The sequence below is a fragment of the Octodon degus genome, unplaced genomic scaffold (genome assembly GCF_000260255.1).
Source record: "Octodon degus isolate 3935 unplaced genomic scaffold, OctDeg1.0 scaffold00012, whole genome shotgun sequence".
NCBI classification, from domain to species: domain Eukaryota; kingdom Metazoa; phylum Chordata; class Mammalia; order Rodentia; family Octodontidae; genus Octodon; species Octodon degus.
In genome coordinates, this window is record NW_004524588.1 from 17,987,571 (window position 1) to 17,996,811 (window position 9,241).

The window sequence follows — 9,241 nt, forward strand, 5'->3', positions numbered from 1 at the left end:
GTTCAATCCCCGGATCCACAAAAAAAGAAAAAAAGAGAGAAAGAGAGAGAAAAGAAAAAAGAAAAAAATGTATATATTCAAATGTTGAAAGTATCAAATAACTCAAAAGACTGATAATGGCAATTAAGACATATTAAATCATTTCATATGGGAAAGTTTCTAGCTTAAAAGTAATTGAAATATGCAGCAATATGCCAAAACAGTGAATACATAAAATTGACAATTTTACACAGCAGAGAAAAGGAGTGAAACCTAAGTTTTAAATCAATAAAATACATCTGAGCAAATAGTACTATTAATGCATCTAAAATGAAAGTAATATATGTAGTATTGAAATTGAAATTAATTGAACTGCTTTAAGGAAGAAGAAGATAAAAGGCAGAAATTCTAGTTAGTAGGTCATCATAAAGGCTTTTGTATCTGCTTCACGAAAATGCACTAAAATGACTGGGTAGGCTTGGTAACTGCACACAGATTCATTAGGAACCCTCCCTGTAGGAGGCGCTTGTTGGTGCTGCCTTTCTCCATCCAGGCTGTAACCAACATAATGCACCAGAGACAAAGCTGAGCTTTGGTAAACCACAGTGATAAAAACAAATAGAAACCTCCCTTTTGTTTTTATTGTTGGCCCACTTGTCTTCCGATGGCTCAAGTTCCCAGTCACTGAAACGAAGTACTTTCAGCTTCTCTGAGGTCAAAGGTGAATGTCTATGATGCTGTGGTTGGCTGGATTCCTCTTCCCATGGGGATGATAAAGCAACTGGCAGCCCAACCCCCCTGCCCTGGACCCCATTGCAGGGCCAGCTCCCTCCTGCTGGCACCTGACCTTCCTGCCAGGACTACAGGCTGGATCTTGGTCCGAAAGGGTGCCATGGCTCCAGAGCATTCCAGTTTCTACATTTTGTGCTAGCTTTTTTTTTTTCCCATTCCACTTGCCTCTGGTATCTGGCATTCTCTACTGCTTCTACCTCAGTTTACCCACTTCCTTCTGTTGCACATATCAGGGCCTCCCTCCCCCACTGCCTCCACCAAGTCAGCCATGATGAGACCTCCAGATTGATTTTTTGATTGGTCATTTAATGATGAAATTATATTGCAAAGACAGTAAAACATGAAATGGAAAATTAAAATAGAAGAGGAACAAAGATAAAGGAAGAAAAAGGGGAAGAATTGATCCATCATGATATTTAGCTACTCATCAGGAAAACAAAAAACTAGCAATTAAGATCATAGAAACAACAATGTCAGAGAGGAACTTGTCTCTACCCCTAACTGTCCACAGGGACATTTTCTGAGGTAGTTCTGACCTTTTGCCTGTTCCCTTTGAGTTCTCACCACATTAGATAAAGACTTGTGACTGGTGAATTTCAGAAAATGAGCTGCTTAGTCTTGCCTGTTCTTTCTGGGTAGTCTTTATTTTTCCACGTTGTATGTTTTGGAGGCACAAGCCCCTCAGATAAGTCAAAGTGTTCTTTTTCAGCATGATAGTGACAAGATCACATATTTAGTTCTGCAACACACTACTGTTCTGAGAAGCTCAGTGCTGCTCTAGCACTAATTCAACTTCCAAAGTAGACTGACTTTCTGTGGAGCTGGCATCCGGATCTTTATCTGTGGGACTTTTGGGTCTGTCACTCTTATTTCCTACCCTCTTGCCTGCATCACACCATGCTGGATGGTATCACCATGGGCGTGCATATAGGAAAGATCAATCACATGGCAGCCCTAGGGCAGGGAGGGGTAGGATTTCTCTTCTACAAAAACCTTCTTACAAGAGCCACTCATGGTTCCACAAAATGACATTAATTCTTTCCCCAAGTACCTAACGAATTCCTACAGCCTTTCCCTACACTCTTGAGGTTCTCTAATCTCCCAGCCTTACCATGTTGAGAATTAAGCTTCAAGCATGTGAATCCCTGAGGAGACTCATTCACCCTCACTCCTGTCTATAGAAAAGAGGCAAAGTTGACACGGGAGTGTTTCATGAGGCCTGTTTGAGTTCCATCCAAACTTTCATCAAGTGAAAAATACAGCTGCCAATAACTGCGATTATTTTGCCATTTTGTGTGTTGTGTAGTCCAACTCCTTGAGAACGTACAACTGGAGTAGGTTTTATTCTACTTTACAGGGTTTGGAATCTGGAATAAGCACCAGTCAACTTCCTATAGTAAGCTAACTATAAAAAGAGACCTTTCATTTTTCTCTTTTTTTTTTTTTTTTTAGGTACCAGGAATCAAACTCAGGACCTTGAGCTTGCCAGGCAGGCATTATGCCACTGAGCCATCTCCCCTGCCCAGGAGACCTGTGTTTTCTGATATAATGTAATTCAACTGGGAGTTAAATACAATCCTAGATTTTTAATTCTTAGTTATTATTTGCTCATTTTAAAATTACTCAAAGGATGTATTACTACAGAAATTATAAAGTTTAAGTAGCCTAAAAATGCTACTTATATACATTTCTAGAAATTATATTACTAATTAATAAATGTTACTACTAATAATTATAAATTGATATTAATCATATTCATTATTGATATTTATGATGGAAACATTCTTCAAAATACTGTTCACTTGATTTCATTAATTTTCCCTCCTTTCTCACTCCATATTCCACTTCTTATCTTTATAAGCTCCTAGAGTTTTGGATGCATTTCCAATAAAGAAATGGTGTTTGGCAGTGATCTCCGTTGCTGTCAAGCAGTGCTAATCCGTAGTAAAGATGCTCATTTTTCACATATAATAAGTCAGAGCTGAAATTTTTGAAAAAGTGTGAAGACACAGAGCTTAATTTTAAGTTCAGAGCAAAAATCCAAAAGAAAAGAAGCTGTTAATGGAGCCATTTATAAAGTAACAGACGTGTGCCAAGCTGCTGGCTGCAGTTACAGCCATAAACATGACAGAAAATGCTATACTATTAGTAATGATTGTGGTGGATATTGAAAAGAGATACATGCATAACATATTGAAAAGCGTTATCCACTAATACATATATACTGGCACTCAGGAATAGAAATTTTGGTGGTAGCTGAATACTTCAAGATAGCTAATTCAGAGGGGAGTTTACTTCAGAATGCTTACTTGGTGCTTTGGTGTTTTTTTCTAAAACACTCTTTTCAGATTGCAATTGTGAGATGCAATAAAGTAGTTTTACTTCCTTCTTTCATTCTGGAAGCTTCTGTCACTCCATTTAGCTTTCTGGTTGTGGTTTGTGTTATTTATCCTGTTCTTTATCTTTGCCATCTTAGTGAAATTTCTGTCTTTTGTTAGATACCTGCTGTGTAGCTCTGCTTCTGCCTCTTGCCTGGGCTATGGTTAAGTTTATACTCATTTGCTAATGATTCAGTGTTGGGTCTTAGGTTCTCAGCTCCTTTCTATGTGCATCTTGGCATTTTAAATGACAGTTAGCATAGTATTTTCTTTTTAATATAAGCATTGTGATACCTTAATTTAAGAATAATTTCTCTGTTTCTCATCCTTTTAACAAAAACATAAGGAGCCTCTACTTGTTTTGAACGACAAGATCTGGAAGGTACTGAACTGTTTAATGCTAGCTTATTCATATTATATTCATGTGTACAATTTAAAGAGACATTCTCTTGCTCTTGGGATGCAAGATCTTTCAGCTGACATAAAATCTACTCACCAATTTGAACTTAGAATTGAAGGCAGTGGATAGGATGAGTTGTTGCTATGTTCTCTAATGATTTCAGTAGGACTGGTGTCAAAATCATTAAATATTCATAAATTATGCCATGTTTATTTTAGAAAATTGGTTTTAGGAATTGAGTTGTTGGATTTCTTCCAGTAATGTGGTGATTTAGCTCTGTCTCCACCAGCATTTGGATAATCGAGTGATTTTCTTTTACTTGCTATTAACTTTTCAGTCAAATTTCATTGTCTGTCTTTAGAAAAAGAAATGTTGTCAAAGGAATAATGAAGGAGACTAAGAGCAAAACATGAGGAATTTTCCAAATGGAAAGTTGTCAAATAACTTGATACCCTGAAACACTGAGTCTTTCTAAGTGCTATTTATGAGATTTTGTTCTTTGGGCCAAAAAGTCAGATGCAAGTAAATGAGTGGGATTGTGTCTAGTGCCCAAGTTACTCTGGAAGCTCGGTCCAGCCAGCTGGAGCCAGTGAGCCTCATGAATACTGGAAGCGTCTCCCACAGTGAGGTGGAGGAGGAAGTGGAGAACACAGATCAAAACACTGGCTTCGGGTTTATGCATTAAATCTTCCCCTCTTAGAATGATGTCACACAAGAGAATAAGTACTAAGGAATGATCTAATTGTTTCTAACCAAGGTACTAACAGGATTACAGTAAAGGAAAAATAAATTAATTAATGGACTTACTTAAATAATGGTGTCCTAAGTTAGAAAACCGAATGTATTTTAGACAGAGTGTAAAATTTGAATGGAAAAAAATTTAAAAAAATAACAATCTAGAAGAAAGACTGAATTAAAGCTTTCCAATGTCTATATTGAAATTGCAAGAATAAATAGAGGCAGATCTAGATTGAATGAAGAAACATAAAATAACTTTTTAAGGCCAGGTGAAAACTGTAATTTCTCTGTTTCATTGGCTTTCTGCTCCATAAGAATGTAAACAGGAGATAATTGTAATATTTCTTAATTTGGTAAGGAATTATGGAGAAATAAGAGATAACTGAGGAAAGTATTTGTGGATGTACTTTCCTGATACATAGATCAAATACATAATTCCACGTTATTATTTGAATGCGATTTGCCCCTGAAAGTTCACAAGTCGAAGCTTGGTCTCCAGTGTGGAGATGCTAAAAGTGATAGGGCATTTAAGATTTGGTCACAGGGGAAAGTAATTAGGTCTTCCAGTTATGCTATTATGCAATAACATTTTGAGATTAAAAAAATTCTTACCTATACAAATAGTATCCTTTTATTCAGTGAAATTTAAAATTATCTTTTAATCTACATTTACTATAAATATAACTGATGAATGTGCAGTGGCGTTTTAAAAGATTTGCAATGGTTCTTGCTTGCAATAATTAATATTTTAAAAATATTCACAGATGAAATTTAATTATTGCCTAGTATATTGAGGTTATAGAATTAACAATATGGAAACTACGTTTTTATTTTATTTATTTGAAACATCTCCCGGTACAGTTTGGGCTGGCCGTGTGCTCACTTTTGTCATCCCCAGGCTGGTTTCAAGCTTGCAGAAATCCTCCTGTCTCAACCTCCCAAGTGCTGGGATAACAGGTGTGCACCAGCACAGACTACTTTTTAAATTAAAATAACTCCTGTTACATATCAAAACATTTTTAAAACATAGTTCTCTACAGTGCTTTTCAATTTAATTTTACCTTAACTTTCCCCATGGGAACACTAATGCCAAACCATTGAATGATTAGCCCAAAGTGAACAGCTAATAAGTGACAAAACAGCATTTTGTCTCTAGAGCTCAAGTGCTTAGTTAGCACAGCGCCATGCTCCCTTCAGAGCTGTGTAATATTTTACCAGCATAGAATTCAATTCGAACAAATTTAAGTGATATAAAACTCACAGGAGGTGTATTTATTTCTCAGGGCTTCCTGTTCCATTTATCTTGTCCTTTTATTTTATGGTCTCTTTTTAGGTTACCTAATCTAAATCCAAATACCCAATCATTATTTTACCCTAATCATGCTTAAGTGAATTATCTAGGATAAACATCCTTTCCAAAGCCTTAGCACAGTTGCAGTCTCTTCAAACACGTCATCCTGCACTGGTGCAGTTTCCAGTCATTACCGTACACTTTTTTTTTTTTTTTATCTTTTAAGTTGTTTTCCCTTCAAATGACACCACTTTCAACATAGTTTTGAATGTCAAAATTTTAAAACACACTTTTGTGTTCTTCGTTTCTTTCTACCTCCAAAGTACCACCATGTTTAATGAAATTAACTTTACCTTTTAAATATTTCTCATATTATTTCACCCTTATAAACTGCCTCGGCCATAAACCTACTTCAAGCCAACACCATCTTTCACCTTGTTTGCTTGAAAACCTGATTTGCTCTCTGTTGTTTACTCCATTCCAGTTCCAACCCACTGAACCCACTACAACTAGAGAGATATTCACAACCCATGCCTCAGATCACTTCCTATATCATCTAAAATCTCTAATGGCTGCTCATTGCTTTTATATTAAGGATTAAATTCATTTGTGTGGCCTAAAAGCCTCAGATGATTGCTTCTCAAGCCTCATAACACATGAAGCAATGTACCCGGCAAAGCTCCAGGTGAGATTGATACGTAGTGGACAGTCCTCTGCCTGTGGTAGGACGTTCTAGATGAACAGTCAGTGAGCAGACCCGAAGGGATCCAGCCTTCCCTGTGTGAGAACATGTGTCTATGAGGTGCACTGAGCATCATTTGGGAAAATGAAGGAGGGGAGAGTTCACAGCCATGATTAACTCCTACAGGTCTGGCTGTGTGGAAAATACAGATCTGCCTGAAGGAGAAAAAAACCCAATTGACCAGAGATTGGAAGGCATTGTGAATAAAATGTTCCCACGATGTCTAGATGACCGCAAGTATAAGCAGGCTATCAGCATCGCTGTGGAGACAAGAAGATTAGATGTCTTTGAGAAGACCATACTAGACTCAAATGATGTCCCGGGAATGCTAGTTTATAGCCTCAAGCTCTGCATGTCTTTAATGCAGAATAAACAGTTCCAGAATAAAGTACTGAGAGTCCTAGTTAAAATCTACATGAACTTGGAGAAACCTGATTTCATCAATGGTTGTCAGTGCTTAATATTCTTAGATGATCCTCAAGCTGTGAGTGACATCTTAGAAAAACTGGTGAAGGAAGACAACCTCCTCATGGCCTAGCAGATCTGCTTTGATTTGTATGAAAGTGCCAGCCAGCAGTTTCTGTCCTCCGTGATCCAGAATCTTGGAACTGTGGGCACCCCCATTGCCTCTGTGCCTGGCTCCACCAACACAGGCACTGTTCCAGGTTCTGAGAAAGAGTGAGATGATGGAGACAGAAGACAAGACAGGCTGTACACTTGCTGGAAAGACACCAGATGCGCAGAGTCCAGAGCCCAAGGACCAGACTTTGAAAATGATTAAAATTTTAAGAGGTGAAATGGCTATTGAGTTACATCTGCAATTTCTAATACGGAATAATAACACAGACCTCATGATTCTAAAAAATCACAAAGGATGCAGTACGGAATTCAGTATGCCACACAGCAACTGTCATAGCAAACTCCTTCATGCACTGTGGGACTACCAGTGACCAGTTTCTTAGAGATAATTTGGAATGGTTGACCAGAGCCACTAACTGGGCTAAATTTACTGCTACAGCCAGTTTGGGTGTAATTCCTAAGGGTCACGAGAAGGAAGCATTGCAGTTAATGGCAACCTACTTCCCCAAAGACATGTCTCCAGGGTCAGCCTACCAGGAAGGTGGGGGGCTCTATGCACTAGTGCTCATCCATGCCAATCATGGTGGCGACATAAACGATTACCTGCTGAATCAGCTCAAGAATGCCAGCAACGATATCGTTCGGCATGGAGGCAGCCTGGGCATTGGTTTGGCTGCCATGGGAACTGCACACCAGGATGTTTATGATTTGCTAAAAACTAACCTTTGCCAGGATGATGCTGTGACAGGAGAAGCAGCTGGCCTGGCCGTAGGTTTGGTTGTGTTGGGTTCTAAAAATGCCCAGGCTATCGAGGACATGGTTGGCTATGCCCAGGAAACCCAGCATGAGAAGATCCTGCGTGGTCTCGCCGTCAGCATTGCCTTAGTGATGTATGGGAGGATGGAAGAGGCTGAGGCACTCACTGAGTCTCTCTGTTGGGATAAGGACCCAATTCTTCAAAGGTCTGGAATGTATGCAGTGGCCATGGCTTATTGTGGCTCTGGTAACAACAAAGCTATTCGACGCCTGCCCATGTTGCTGTCAGCGATGTTAATGATGATGTTAGGAGGGCAGCAGTTGAATCACTTGGCTTCATTCTATTCAGGACCCCTGAGCAGCATCCCAGTGTGGTCTTTCTGTTGTTGGAGAGTTTCAACCCCCATGTGTGCTATGGAGCTGCGATGGCCCTGGGTATCTGCTGTGCTGGTACAGGAAACAAGGAAGCGATTAATTTGCTAGAACCAATGACAAATGACCCTGTGAACTACGCGAGGCAAGGGGCTCTAATAGCCTCCACACTCATCATGATCCAGCAGACTGAGATCACGTGTCCAAAGGTGAATCAGTTCCGACAGCTGTATTCCAAAGTCATCAATGATAAGCATGATGATGTCATGGCCAAGTCTGGCGCTATTCTGGCCCAAGGCATGCTAGATGCAGGTGGCCATAATGTTACAATCTCCTTACAGTCCAGAACTGGGCACACACATATGCCTTCTGTGATTGGCGTCCTTGTCTTTACCCAGTTCTGGTTCTGGTTTCCTCTCTCACACTTTCTGTCATTGGCTTATACCCCTACCTGTGTCATTGGCCTGAACAAGGATTTAAAGATGCCGAAGGTGAAGTATAAATCAAACTGTAAACCATCCACATTTGCGTATCCTGCACCTCTGGGAGTACCAAAAGGAAAAGGTTTTTCTACTGCTGTGTTGTCTATTACTGCCAAAGCCAAAAAGAAGAAAAAAGAAAAAGAAGAAAAGGAGGAAGAGAAAATGGAAGTGGACAAAGCAGAGAAAAAAGAAGAAAAAGAGAAGAAAAAGGAACCTGAGCCTAATTTCCAGCCATTGGATAACCCAGCCCAAGTTATGCCTGCCCAGCTGAAGGTCCTCACCACGCCAGAGACCTGTAGATACCAGCCTTTCAAGCCATTGTCCATTGGAGGCATCATCATGCTGAACGACACCAGCGAAGACATTGAGGAGCTTGTGGAAACTGTGGCAGCACATGGCCCCAAAATCAAGGAGGAAGAGCAAGAGCCAGAGCCCCCAGAGCCCTTTGAGTATATCGATGACTAAGGGACCAGACGGGCTCTGGTCACTCAAAGCCCGGTCAGCTGTGGAGAGTGCGATCAACTGTGGAGGGTGCACAGTGGGAGCCCTCGCAGGACCAGCAGGACCAGCTCCTCCATGCGTGTGGCCTCGCTGTGCGCTCACCTCAAGAACTCGTCTCCAAGCCTCTGACTGAAGAGAAAACACATGATCATTTGGTGTGCTCTTTCACAGACCTTGGTTTTCAAATAAATATATTAGAACCTCCAAAAAAAAATGAATTAATATCACCAG

At 39.9% G+C, this 9,241-nt stretch overlaps 1 pseudogene across 1 annotated transcript; it reads left to right on the forward strand.

Moving 5' to 3' along the window:
• Positions 1-6,429: 6,429 nt before the first annotated feature.
• LOC101579895 lies at positions 6,430-8,987 on the forward strand (annotated as a pseudogene). Its single transcript, XR_192383.2, has one exon. The product of XR_192383.2 is annotated as a 26S proteasome non-ATPase regulatory subunit 1 pseudogene (transcript).
• The last annotated feature ends 254 nt before the right edge of the window (positions 8,988-9,241 follow it).